Source organism: Crocodylus porosus, unplaced genomic scaffold, assembly GCF_001723895.1.
Source record: "Crocodylus porosus isolate Cpor-Errol unplaced genomic scaffold, CroPor_comp1, whole genome shotgun sequence".
Classification (NCBI taxonomy): domain Eukaryota; kingdom Metazoa; phylum Chordata; order Crocodylia; family Crocodylidae; genus Crocodylus; species Crocodylus porosus.
In genome coordinates this window covers 5,358,579-5,373,238 of record NW_017728934.1, presented here as the reverse complement: position 1 = coordinate 5,373,238, position 14,660 = coordinate 5,358,579, and the positions used below count along the sequence as shown (strand labels likewise).

Genomic DNA, 14,660 nt, shown 5'->3' with positions numbered 1-14,660 from the left:
TCAATGATCCTCCAGGGTCCCTTCCAGCCCAAATGTCTATGGAATCTATGAAATTCTTGGAGGGCACGTCTCCCTTCTGCCAGGCAAGCCAGCTTCCCTGCCTAGCCCAAGGCAGAACTAAGAGAAGCAGGAAGAACTGCTGCAGTCATTTGACCCCAGTACTCTTTCCTGCCCATGGCAGGGGGTCAGACTTGATGATCTGCTCAGGTCCCTTCTGACCCGACCAGCTATGAAACTATGAAATTGCACATCTGTGTAACCACCACAGCAGGGCGTCTTACGCACAAAGTCCAATGTAGACATCTCCCATCATATGCACCAGGCACCTGGAAGGGCTGGATTCCACTTTGGCACCAGCAAGCTCCTGCTCTCCTGCATTTGGTTTCTGCCATTTAGAGCGGGGCCAGCTCTCTGCATCTAACTTAGCTTTGCAATACTAAAGGTCCTTGTAAGGAGGACCCCTACCCCTGTTACTGGAAGAAAGCAGAGCAGGGTAGAGTCTGCAAAACAAACATAGCTTGAAGGGAGCCTAGCTACAAGGGACAGTGGATGCTAGTGGCACAGTTAAGTAGGCTACAGGACCCAGACTGCAAGCAGTAGGCTGTAGGGTGCTGGGCTGCTGATTAGGGAGCTAGCAGCACCTGAACCCTGTTAACAGTCAGGTGACCAGAAGGGGAGGAGAAAGGGACCATATAAACCTGAGTCTGGGGCTGGAGGCTCAGACTGGTTTAGATCCTCAAAAGGGGAAGGAGCCTCACGAAGAGAAGGGGTTTGCTGTTATGTAGTCAAGCCTTTGGCAGGGGTTCCTGACTGAAGGACTGGGTGTGGCTATAAAGGTTGGTTGGAGCCCATGGCAGGGTGTCTTGGAAAGGCAGTCCATGCTTTGGCCCCTGCAAGGGGCAGAGACACTGGGAGAAGGGGAGAGGAGCAACTATGCAGGGGCCCGTGGGCTGATAAGCTGATGCAAAGATGGAGCTAGGGATCCCAGTGGATAGCGAGGAGGGAGGGAGGATCTGTGTATTGAGGTAACCTAGGTCCCATGCTTGCTATGCAGAGCAGTGCTCCAGCCTGAAATACAGGCCAGGCTTCCAGGGGGCCCAGGTACTACAGCTTGGGACCTGCACAGACCCCCGGGTGGAAGGGGGCTGTAATCTCCCTCTACAGGCAGCCTAGCAGGGTGTTTCATCTTTCAAGAGCACAGCAGGCCAGAGGAGTGCAAATCCCAGGCCATGCCTCATGCTGTCCATGGGCTTTTCATTTTACCAGGCGGCATTCAGCTAAATTAACATGAAATCTGTTTTCAATGGCCCTTGTGCACTAAATCACTTGACCGGCAGAGCTTTCAGAGGGACTCATGCTTACATACTGAGTCATGAAAGAAAGGTCCTATTTATCGGATAAGATCTAAGTGCTCTTGAGCATTGTCAGAGCTGATTTTACTGCCAGCCATGAGCCACAAATGTCCTTTCAGAGTAATGTTAATGAGGGGCCAGAGGTTCCAATTCAAATACACCTTGACTTACTCTGACCTGGGCTTGGAAATGATTGGGTCTCTTTCCCTTCTCCGTATCAGCTGCTGTGCTGCCTGGGCCTCTGTTTGGGTTCAGGCTGTGACCTGGGCCAGCAACAAATCAGTTATACCCTCAGCATCTGACCCAAGCAGAGGCACTGGCTATCCTGTCCACTGGAGATCAGGCTGTGGGCAACTAGTGGCCTTTCAGGACAGGAGATTTCCTGCTAACCTCCTTGCACTTGCGAATGGCCAAGCAGTGGGGGAGAACAACCTCCCTGCCTAGAGAGAACCCAGGCATCTGGCAGTGGAAAGGACAAATCTGCCTGCTGAGAACAGGCTTGATGTTGCCCCTGCGGTACCTGGCTACTGTGGGTGATGGGCCTGAGAGGGGCTGAGACAGCACTAAGATTCCCCGCTCATGGCTGCTGTGTTGACATTGTGCAGCTGAGGGGTGAGATCAGTTCAGTAGGGGACTGCAGCTAAGGTAAGCCTGGTCCTGCAGTAGCCCAGCCTAAGGGCACAGCACAGTGCCAAGGCACCAAAGCAGATTCAGTCTGCCCTGCACTGATCCAGTAGTTGAGATTTCCTCCATTGTAGCCTGGGAAGGTCCTCTTTGACACATGACACAGCCTGGGAAGGCTCCAGACTGGCTCTGTGGCCTTACTCTGCCTTGCCAGTGCCAGGTCAGATGCTGGGCTCTTGCTGGCTGTTTCCTTTCACCAGCACCACTTCCAATGTGAAAACTGGGCTTACCAAAGGCAGCACTGAGGTCCATGGCTATTGTCCTCTGTCTCTCTAAATGGCAGGTTCCAGGCAGGCAAAGGGCCTCTTTGGCACATGACACAGCTTGTGATCCCATTACCCTGCAGCAGGGATGGCTAAGCGTGCACTTACACTTAGCAAGCACAGGGGGCTGCACACTGCCTGGGAGGACCTTCCCAGGCTACAATGGGTGACACAGTTGGGGCCAAGAGCAGATGTGCAAGGGGAAAGATACTGGACAGATGCCTGCAGGACAGCGGTGCAGCTTGCTCCTGGCTCAGAGACTGCAAAGGGGACACTGCTGTTCTGGACTATGGCAGGGCTGGGGAAGAGGAGGCAGCCTGGCAAGCTGGGCTCAGGCAGGGAGGCCAAAAGGAAGTTGTTTGGGTGCCACCTCAGACCAGGGGCTGTTCTGGTTCCTGAGAACGGTGCCCATTCCCCAGAGCTGCTTGGCACTGAGACGCAGCAGGAGGCCTGCACTTCCCACCCCTCTGCATTACTGCAGTGCGCTGCTCCACAACTGCCATCCTGTGTTTGCCATGTGGGGGAACGGAGATGGCAGGGACAGGTGTCAGTGCTGGGGCTGCCCCATCCCCTGCTCCTTTGCTCATGGTCTGAGCATTTGTACCTAGGACCAGATCTACCCCAGAGAATGCAGCATGCTTAGTAGCTGACAGTGCCTGCGGAAGCCCAAAAATTGGTGGCCACACTCTCCCCCGCCACTCCAAGACACAGCACTGTCCTCAAAATGGGCTGAGCCACCTGGGAGGGTCCAAAGGCTGCTCTCATTTAACCCAACAGCCTTTCCATTTCATGCAACCTGCTAGGCAGGCAGAAAAGCTCAACTTAGGACACCTGTGGAGCTTGAGCACAGAGTTAATTCAGTATTGTGAGTTCACTGACAATCAATCCAGCATCAGCCTCAGCCCCAGATTGGGACCCTAGAGCAGAGGACCCAGGCTGTGTAGATCTGCTGGAGAGAAGCATCTTTGGCTGGGGGAAAGCCAAGGTGCTATGGGAGATGGTGTTGCCTAGTGGGCAGAGCCCCACGACAGCTGAGCACTTCCAGCTGCACACACTAGAGGGCAGAGGTGTGTGCACAGGTGGTTGCATGAATCTGCCCTCTGGCTAGTTTATGTTGCCTCTAAAACACCACAAACTTTGGTGTGTGCAGCTGCTTACACTGGGCAGAAACTTCCCCCTGCTTCCTAGAGGGAAACTGGACAGAAAAACTAACAGCAGAGGCAGAGGGATAGGAGGAGGCACAGACAGACCAAGGGAAAGAGATCTTTCCAGCCAGGACGCCCAGAGGAGGTCTGAGACAGACACAGGGGGTGTCCTGAAAGCACACATGCCTCTTTAGCTGTCTCTGCTCAAGGCCTCTTATAGTACTGACCACAGCCTGCTCCCCCCTGCTACACTCCACAGAGACCAAAATGATTCATGAAACCACGATTCAGTCCAGCTGGTGACAGCAGCAAATCACCGCCTGAGCTCCCAATAGGGACGAGAAGCTTCAGAAGCCCAAGGTGAGGCCCTGCTCTCCAGAGGTGCTGAGCACCTATGCTCTGCAAACCCACCCATGTTATGTTGGTCTTTCTTCACCTTATGCTTCAAAACCACCTGCTGCTTTTGCAAATGCTGGTGCAGGAAAGGAGTTTGGCTCCAGTTGGCCTTAATCTAGCTCCAGACTGGCTCTGTGGCCTTACTCTGCCTTGCCAGTGCCAGGTCAGATGCTGGGCTCTTGCTGGCTGTTTCCTTTCACCAGCACCACTTCCCATGTGAAAACTGGGCCTACCAAAGGCAGCACTGAGGTCCATGGCTATTGTCCTCTGTCTCTCTAAATGGCAGGTTCCAGCCAGGGAAGGGGCCTCTTTGGCACATGACACAGCCTGTGATCCCATTGCCCCTGCAGCAGGGATGGCTAAGTGTGCACTTACACTTAGCAAGCACAGGGGGCTGCACACTGCCTGGGAATGTATGTAGACATGCTTGCAGCTGAGCATAATTCCTAGAAAGAGCAGGGGAGAGTGGCTGCCCTGGGTGGCTAGAGAACTCACCCAGAGGGAAGGAGATCTGGTTTGTAATCCCCCATCATCCTGAAAGGGCTTGAAGCTGTCTCTCCAAGTTCTTGTCACAGTGACTGAATGATCACATCACAAGGCAGGCAATACCTGAGCCCTCTACAGTGCTCCTTTTGAGGAGAAACCACTTCAACTTGCATTTACGAGTCCCTGGATAAAGAACAGTGCATCAGGAACCTTCTGCCCCATTGGGAAGGAAGGGTCCAGAGCAAAACCCAGAGGCTGCTCTCATCTAGAGACCAGGCATCTGATTGAACTTCATGGCCTCAGGCTTTCTTGTGTCCTCTTCTCCCTCTCTTGGCTGCCCAGGGGACCAGCTTTAAGAGGAAAGCTGGAGAGAAGCCCCTGGATGATGCCTACTTTGCAGTTGGGTGGCTAGAGCACTGAGCAGGGATAACAGGCTCAATTCTTCTCTAGATAAAGGAGGCCTAGAACCCAGACCACCAGGTGCTGAAGCCAAACTACTTGGCTACCAGGGATAAACATAAAAGCACCCCCAACCACACACACACACCTTTGGTGTCTACCACCCATTACTCATGGCTTTCTGTGCAGCTACGTTTTCAGCACTTGTATGTCTAATGTGGGTGCATATATGTGCCTGCCTAGACAGTGCAGCCTACTGCACATGTTCAGTATATGTGCACATGGCTACATGTCTACATTGCAGGGGTGTCAGAAACTCAAACTATGTGAGTGTCAAAAGTGACACGTGCATGACTGGATCCCTGCCACTCAGGTGCTCAAAGGGCAACAGAATTCCACCCTGTGAGTCCTCCTAGTGGAAGCAGAATTAGGCTAATGCTGGATTCACTTCGAAATCCCTGTCCACCCTCCTGCACAGTGACTGCTATAGGTAGGGAAGAAGCCAGAATAAGAGCTTGCTGTCAGTCCCCTCTCCCAAGCATACACCTATAGGTCCAAGTCCCAAGAGGCAATGTGAACAAAGCATGACCAAAAGAATGTCTTTTTGTAGGGCAGCGATGCTAGGAGAGACTGAGTGTATGGCAGCCTGTTCTGTGGAAGGGCTTACCTCTAGCTAGTGCTTTGCTGCATGGTTTATACCTTGTTTGCAAAAGGCAGTTCCAAGTTTCTGTTTTGCCAGTACTGACACTGATCACATCTCCACTAACAAGGACATATGCCGCCTCCATACCAAAGGCTAAAAGGGAGATGCGCAAGCAGGAAACAGCCACACTATGCCCATAGGACTTCAGGTGCTTAAGTGTACCTTGGGCCTCTGAACCTCACCCATAAACACGTGGTATGTATCCAATCAGGAGGGATCGCTGGGAAATGAATAGGCAACAGCTAATAGCAGTGTGCTTACAACTATCAAGAGCTAATAGCAGTGCAGTGATTGTATCCTGGAGACCCCAGATGTGTATAGCAAGCCAGCTGACGGGCTGGGTCTGACTAGAGGGGGGCAGCTCCCACCAATTTCAGATGGGATCTAAGGTCCGCCCCAGCTTTTCGAAACAGCGGTCTTAATGCTGCTTCCCAGGCAGCAGAAGGAAGTGTGCGTGTGCGCGTGCGCAAGCAGAAGCGGCCTCCCTGCAGAGAGGGGGTTTGCGGGGCGCTCCCGGCCTCGCGGGCGCTGCCGCAGGCCGTCGCTGCTGGTGCTGAACGGACAGCTCCTCTGGGCATTGTCCACGTTTCAACGGGGCTGAGATCCTCAAGATTGCCCAAGGGATTTGCGTGCCAAATTCCTGCCTGTTCAGCTCTCAGCCTGCATTTAAGGTTAGTCCCGCCCCTGTGTCACTGCCAGCACCTGGGACAACGTCATGTGAATGCATTTAAAAATTCAGGTCATTTCCCCCCTGAGGCAGGAGCTTGGCTCTAGGTGTTTGCTCTGTTCCCCACTGAGACGGGTTTAGACTGGCCTGCTCCAAGGCAGTTTCATGTTCATTCAGGACAGCCCAAGGAGCCCTAAGGCTGCAGGGAAAGGAAGGTCAGGACACCTAACACTACAATAGCATGTCCAGGAGCGCTGGTATTGGGAAAATTGCTCCTTTCCCTTCTCCAAACACCCTCCTACTTTTAGGCAACAAAACCTAAACATACGGGTTTGATACAGCCACTGCCTCCACACAAGCATACATTGGGAAGTCTGGAGAGGCTGATTTTAAAATGCATTATTATTAGCTTGATCCTGCAGGCACAATTTAGGGTATTATTGGCACATGTAAGGGAAGATTCCCAGGAGAAGGATTGGCAAGGCTGGGTCCATTGTATTCAGTCTTGGTAGATGACACATGGGGAAGTTTTCTCTGGCTGTGGGACCTGCAGGACAGGTGACATTTTAAGGCTCCAAATCTCAATGGGTGACATCAAGCAAGAGCAGCAGGGATGGGAGTGAGTGCAGCTGCTCTGAATCACCAGTATTTATTTCACTCAGAAGCATTAAAACTGGAAATGAGCCCAAAGCAGGTGACACTGGAAACTCCGCTGAACACAGTGGGGTGACCCAGGTCCTGCAGCAAGACTCACATTGCCGCTAGCATCAACAGTATGGGGATCACTCTGGCCACTGTATTTCCCCCTGCTTTGTTATGAAGTCAGCACATGGCACATGCTGCTTTTCAGGGGAACCAAGCTGGCTTGGTTTTGCAGGGCTTAATGTATGCTGCATTAGGTGTTCCTCTCCCTCCCCCACCCTGCAAAGGGAAGGAGCAGAGGAATTGCCAGCAATAATCTGAACCATGCTAATAAGAGTAGCTGGCAGTGGTAGGATGCCTATGTGCATGGTGGGCAGAGTGTAAGGGTATAGCACAGAGGCAATGACACAAGGGCTAGTCACCAAAAGTGGGTCACACTGATGCACAGGGCTACATATTAACAATTTGCATAATTCTCCCCTCCCCTGGGTGGCATCATATTGTGCAGCCCAGGCAACAGACATGGTGCACAATCCCAGACAGAGCTAATGCCTTTGGGATCTGACAAGCCTTGGCCCAACAAACTTATGGAGGCTCTTGGTCTTTCCCATGTGACTCTTGGAACAGGTGAGAATGCTACTGGTGACCTGACCATGAGAAAGAGGGTCCCAAGTGCTCAGGCAACCACCCTGGAATAGTGTTCCTGAGCACAGAAATATAGCAATAGAAGATGCACATGCTGACCTGTATCACACTGCCCATCCCTGCCCTGAATAACCTCTAGGATCCATCTTTTAGAGTCAATAAAGCAGGTCAGTCCAGATCCACAGAGCTTCATGAATAGATTAATCACACAAAGGAGACTGGGGCCAGCACAGTTACCCTGTCCACACTGCATCCTTCACGAATCCCCACTGCATTGTCCTGGGTTCTGGTTTACACTGAACACAGAGATCATCAAAGAAGCTGGGACCCACCATTACTCAGCACTGGAGTGTCTTCAGTGATGGGAGGAGGTCCAAAACCAGAGAAAACTCTGGCCTGGGTTCCCCGTCCCTTCCCTCTGTTGTACATCAGAGGTATTGCCACTGGGCTTCCCTCAAGGCTCATCTACAAGAAGCAGCTCCTGTGCAGGAAGCTCATGGGTGAGTTTACAATTGCACTTGCTGCTCTACACTGATGCCTAGGTAGGTGCTGCTGGCTAGATCCTGTCTCACTGTGAGGGCACTGAGGTGGCCCTTCCTCAGCCTGCCTGCATTCATGATTTGGGTGTCTCAGTCAATAAGCACAGTCCTACTTCACCCTGCACAATGACCTGAACCTTGTTGAGAAGCCACATCTCTGATTTTGCACATGATATCCAAGCCGCCCCCCTGCTCATGCTCAGAACTGCTCCACAGTGGCCATGCAACTGTCTAACTTCATTGAAGTGGACTGCAATCCACTTTCATCCAAAGTTTCACAGGATTCCCCTGAAACTTGTAGTCAGTTAGAAACCAGGAGTAGTGACTGCTTGACACAAGTGGGGATGGTGCTGGTATAGCCCAGGTCCTGGGGATGTTGCTGGTATAGTTTAATGGCCAAGGCATTTGCCCAGGACATGGTGACCCAGATCCTAGCACCACCTATGCTTGAAAGGACTTCAACCCAGACCTCCTACAGCCCAGGACAATAGGCAGGGCAGAGCTTAGAGCACCCTCCAACTGGCCTGTTGAAACTGGGCCACTAGGCAGCCCATAAGAACAGAAGGAGAATGAGCAAGGAAGGCCTGATGCTATGGCTTGGGAGAAGGGCCTTGCCCTGCCTTGCCCTGTCCTAGCAGAGAGGGAGTCCTGTGTTCTGGCCCTTTTATGAAGGTGGTTTCTGCATTTTATCCAGAGTTGGGCTCGGTGACTGATGGGAGGCCACCAGCAAAAGTCTGCCAGCTGAGAGCAGGGTTGATGTTGCCCCTGTGGCACCTGGCTACTATGGGTGATAGGCCCATAATAAATGGCCTGAGGGTGGCTGAGACAGCACTAAGATTCCCCACTCACGGCTGCTGTGTTGACATTGTGCAGCTGTGGGGTGAGATCAGTTCTGTAGGGGACTGCAGCAAAGCTAAGGCTGGTCCTGCAGTAGCCCAGGTTAAGGGCACAACATGGCACCATGGCACCAAAGTGGATTCGGTCTGCCTTGTGCTGATCCAGTAGCTGGGATTTCCCCCACTGTAGCCTGGGAAAGTCATCCTTGGGTGACACAGCTGGGGCCAAGAGCAAATGTGCAAGGGGAAAGATACTGGGCAGATGCCTTCAGGACAACGGTGTAGCTTGCTCCTGGCTCAGAGACTGCAAAGGGGACACTGCTGTTCCAGACTGTGGCAGGGCTGGGGAAGAGGAGGCAGCCTGGCAAGCTGGGCTTGGGCAGGGAGACCAAAGGGAGACCAGGGGTTGCTCTGGATCCAGAGTACCTTGCCCATTCCCCAGAGCTGCTTGGCACTGTGTGGCAGGGATAGAGTCCATGCCCTGACTTTTCATCTTCACAGCACATCTAATACATGTGAATGTGTAAGCATTTGATGTAGCAATCTGGGGGAATCCCTGGGTGAACGGTTCCCTGTATATGCAGGGGACTGCACCTGATGACTTTGATCAAACAACTACAACCCCAGGTTTCTCGAGTATGAGAAAACAACTATGACACATTCAAAATCCCTGACAGCTTTTTGGCTGAAAACAAGCTGATGCTGGACAGTGATGTAAAAAGTGAAATCAAGGAACACTTGCTAGTGCTAAAATCTCAGTTTTGCCAGTACATCCTTGAACTGGGCAATGACAAGTGGAGCAGACTGCAACTCTAGGTCCTGTCTAATAGCTCAAAAAGAAGGGCAATTATTTGAGTTATCCTGTGATGGGGGACTGAAACTTGACTTCAAGCAGGAACCTCTTACCCAATTCTGGTTGAAAATAAAAAAGCAGTGGCCCGATCTGACAGGTTAAAGTCCTCTGGTGCTGTCACCACCATGTACTGAGGTTTTCAGCCTCAGTTTCAATAAAAATTAAATAGTGAAACAAATTGGATGCTGAAGGAGATCTAAGACTAAAACTGTCATCTATCCTACCAAACTTTCACATGCTTTCTGCCAAGAAGCAAGCTCAGCCACCTCATTAGAACTGACAAAATTGTGAGTTCACAAAATTGTATTACTGTTATTGTTGTTGCTGGTATTTTTTTAACACAACAGTTTGTCAATAATTATCTACTTATGTTCACTATATACACACAATAGATTTCCAAAGGGAAATCTACTTCCAAAGGGAAATCCAAAGGCAGGAGGCAATTGGGCTCAAATGAGTATTTGTCTAGCGTCCTCTTAAAAACCGCCAGATATGGCGACTGCACCACCTCTGCTGGAATTGTGTTCCAGTTTCTAGTTACCTGTACAGAAAAGAAGGTTTTCCTTATGTTCAGTTAGACTTTTCCTCGACTAGCTTGTGTGCACTGGTCTGTGTCTTCCTGGGCGGGGGAGGGGATGTACTTTTCTAAAAAGTTGTTCACCTAGGTTGCGGTGTTCTCCCTTGACATATTTGTAGGCAGCTATCAAGTTGCCTCTCAGCCTTCTTTTGCTCAGGCTGAACAGTCCCAGATCTCAAAGTCTTTCCTCGTAGGGCCTGTCTCCCAGGCCCTTGATTATGTGTGTGGCCCTTCTCTGCACCCTTTGGAGTTGCTGGCACACAAAGGCAACAAGATCAGGCAAGAAGCCTGGTGACCTCAACTTCCCTCTGCCCATGCTGCTCTCTGTAATGGTGGTATCTCAGTGAAGTTGGCCCAGTGAAGGCTGGCATAGATCTGCTGGTGGCCAGATTGCCAGAGCTCAGCTTACAGACAACAAAGGATGCAGGCATATGGTCCTCATAGCAATGCTGCAAGTGGGACTGCCACCCCTTCTTGGCAAGAGCCCACAGAAGCCCAGGCAAGTCCAGGAAAGCTGCAAAGTGGATGGGGGAGGGGGCAGGAGCTTCATATTTACAGAGTGGATCAATAACAATCCACTTTTTTCTCATTCTAACTCACAAAGGCACCTCTCCAGCCTGTGCACAATGAAACACTGACCCCTCCTCCCCCATTACTGCACTGGGTGACACAAATTGCAGCCCCTCACTGGACATTTGGTAAATACCCACTTTGAGCAAATCATCCCCTGGATTCAAAGTTTTCTGCTACCTGGAAGCCGTTCCATGAGGAAGTAGGCACAGATCGCAGTGATTCTACCGGAGGGGATTCCACAGCAACGAGCCCGCACGGGGTGAAGTCGGCTTGCCAGGCGGAGAGTGAGGCTGAGGGAGCAGCTCTGCTTGCTGCTCCCGTGCTGTATCACCTGCTGCCCGGAGAGTGAAAGCCAATTTGCCGAGCTAAGCAGGTTTCACATTTGACCCAGATACTCAGCCCCACCTTCTACCTCACTTGGTTCCTTTTCAATTAGCTAAAAAGGGAAGTGATTTAATGCTAATGAAAACAAATTAACAACTGTCCCATGAATCACAGAGTCCCTGAGCTGTGTCAGTGCAGGATGGAGCCATGGGAAAGCATGGAGGTGAAAATGACACATCAGGATGTGATCAAAGCTGGTGCAGGGTCTGGTGGGTGTGCTCTGCCTGCCCAGAGAGCTGTCCTGCTCAGTGCCTGGGCCTGGGCCACCATTGCCCTGCACCTGCTCTGTCATTTATACTGGTGCAAAACAGGAATGGCCTACACCATCAGGAGCAAGGCGCAAGGGGAAGGGCAAAGGGAACCCGTCTATGGCCTGGAAACAAGCGCCAGCGGCAGAAATCTGCTTTTGCCAGGACTCGACCCAGAGACCCCAGGTCAAGCCTCTGAGCTCACAGACGGTACTTCTACTAGTGCCCAGTGCACATGTCCTCAGTTCCCAGTTAGTGTGCTGCTCCCAGCAGCTGGAGCTGCCTGCAGTGGGCAGACAGGACTGCAGAGCACCCACTTCTTAGCCTGTTCCCATACCTCCACCAAGTCAACCAGCAATCTCCTGCCCATGCCCTCCCACGGCCACTTGTGAAAGATCGTTGCTCATGAAGCCCAACCCCTCCCCAGAATAAGTTCTGTCTCCTCTATGACAGGTTTTGTTTGAATGCTTCTTATGCCAGCACTTCCTCAAGAATAGAGCCAGCAACCTGCCGCTGCAGCATGGGCCTAAGCACCAAGTGCTCAGTGGGCATGAGCAGAGCAGCATAACTGCTTCATTGCCCAGGGAACCTCCCTGAATTGCAAGGCCCCGGCATGCTCAGCACGATGAAGGGCTTGGCTTGCAGAGGTGGATTCCAAAGGCCAACTCCAGGCAATTACTGTGCACCAAGCTGTCCATCACACGGGTACCAAGCCATCGGGGCTCAGCAGTCCTGCTACCTTTGCTAAGAAACCTACAGCCTTCCCTCATCAAATCCCTAGTTCTTAAAGAGACCAAGGCATCAAATGCAGCACCTTCCCTTGGGGCAGCACCAGGACATAGACTGCAGGAGAGTGCTCAGGCCACACGGTGGCAGGAGCAGCTGAAGGCCAAGAAAATGCATGTTTCAGGCCAGGTTCAGTCACCATCCACACCTCCCCCATGCCCAGTAGAATCCATGTGGGGGTGAGGGGCCTGAGGCATGAGAACCGGGTGCTGGGCGCACGGCCAAGGGAAACACTTAGTGCATATTGTAACTCCTCTTGGTTGTAGTGAAAGAAGTTATAATTTAGAGATGCTCCCTTACTTAGAAGACTACAGAAGTTGGGAATAGGGAGACGGTTCCTCACTTAGGTTAGTCCGTTACAGAGAGACAGAGGGTCTGCAGAGGGTGCCTACTGCTCCACAATCAAGTTCAGCATTCAGTGCTTTTCAGTTGCGTATGACAGTGCTTAGTGAGCCTGGTGATCATTACACTTCTTACGAGGTTTATGGAGAAGGGAAGGGTGACAGGGAGCAGAGCATCAGGCAAAGCAGCCCTGAAGCTGCCTTAACTTCTGTTCAGGGCCCAGGATACAGGGATTATACAGGTGGGTTAAAGTCCCTTCCTCTCACCCCACTGGCTCCTGACACAGGGACAAGCACTGTCAGTCCAGCCCTACGGCTGTCCTCCAGTTAGAGACACGGCTGCTGCTACAGAGACATTTTTGTTCTTTGTTGCTCTCTGGTTTGAATAAAACCCCACAGAGTCCCCTTGCACCAGGGAACAGAATCCCCTCGCATTGTCCCTGACCGTCCAGCTTGGACTGAGCTGCTTAGCTCAGCACTACCTGCTGCTCTTTCTGCTGCAGCCCCGACTCTAAGCTACTTTGGCTCTGCTGGACGCTTAGCTGATCAGGCTCCAGGCACCAGCAGGTGGATGGATGCCAAGGAACTTGTGCTGCTGCAAACTGCTTTCCTGTGGGCTTTGAAATCTAAGGGCAGGAGTTGGACAGAGCAACCAGCACACACTGCTAACTGCTCAGAGACAGAAGCTTTGTACAGCCTGCTCCAGGCGTTGTAATGAGCTGAGGCATTCAGGGACACAGCCCAAAGGGAACATGCCAGGTGAATCTTGGGACATGCTTGGAGAAGTGGAGTGAGAGAACCAACTTCCTGTCTGGAGCAAAGGGGGGTGCAGCCAGCAGGATTATGACAGGGAATGAAACCCAGGTCCACATCTGAAAGGAGCATGGGACAGTGCAGGCATCAGCATCTGAAAAGAGTCATCTGAGCTGCAAACTCTGACCCTTCCCATTCCCCCACCCCAGCTGCACTCACTGCAGTCCTACTCCTGAGGTAGCTGCACACAAACAGTGCCTTGGAGCCCAGGGACATCACCAATGCCAAGCAACAGTGATTCAGACCCTCTCTACCCCCCAAATCATGAGATTGGCTTATTAACCATGCAACTGAGCAGTGGTCAATGGTGAGTCTGTTAAATCGCCTCCTGGGGCCAGAGCACTTAGGGATCACGTTCTCCAGCTTTCTCCACAACCACATGAAACAAAACCATGCTTATTTTCCCAAGTGAAAGCTCAGATTGTCACCTATCAGCTGACTCCAGGAACTGGGTCTTGAAGGAAAGCATCACACAATTAGCCCATTTCTGCTCTTGGAAACTCCCTTTGTTGCTCATGTGTCACATATAAGAAGGGTTTGAATGGTTTTATTTAGAAAACAACTTCCCTTTCTGGTTCACTTGAAGAAGAGACTTCGAGAAGTCCTGGGATTTCTGGGACTCATCCTCCCTGGTTCTGCAGAAGGCCTGCTTTGAGCCCAGAGAAGTGAATCAGGAAAGGGGTGCTGAGGAGAGCCTCTCTCCCCTCTCTCACACATGCTGCCCTGTGACACTTGTGGATATTAGTAACACAAAACCTCCTCCCAGTTCTGCTGGTGCCCAGCACTATGCCTGTTGAAGTTAATGGGAGCTACGAACAGGATGGGGATTTGCATTAGTGCAAACACTAGCACAGAGAAATGGCTGGGGTTAGGTCATGGCCAGGAAACACTCCAGGACACACACATGGCCTGGGTGCAGGGCAGGGCATACCCAGAGCACATTTCAACACAAGCACATTGCATACTGCATCAGTCTCTACCTAGTTCTCCTGTCAGCCATGAGCTGTCACAGGAAAGGCTGGGAGAGAAAACCTCATCTATTAGCATCAGAGACCAGCTGGTTAAAATGAAATGAGGCCCCTCTGGAACAGGCTAGTGGAGCCCTGAGGGTGCATCACAATGGGAAAGGCAGGTCCGCACCCCAATGCCAGGCCCTTCCTCAGCTCAGCTTCCTACCTCAAGCTTGGTAGCAGGGCTGATCTGTGAAGGGAGCACTTGGCCAGGATTGGGACTTGGCATTAGGCCTGTGCAAAGCGGCTAGTATTTGCTTCGGATTCGACCAATTTGGGGGACAGTGATTTGATTCGGTGATTTGAATCACTGTACTG

At 51.8% G+C, this 14,660-nt stretch overlaps 1 protein-coding gene across 3 annotated transcripts in view; it reads right to left on the bottom strand.

Moving 5' to 3' along the window:
• The window catches only part of NAV1 (neuron navigator 1), a 249,249-nt gene that overhangs the window by 193,600 nt on the left and 40,989 nt on the right, over positions 1-14,660 (bottom strand). The window lies entirely within an intron of this gene.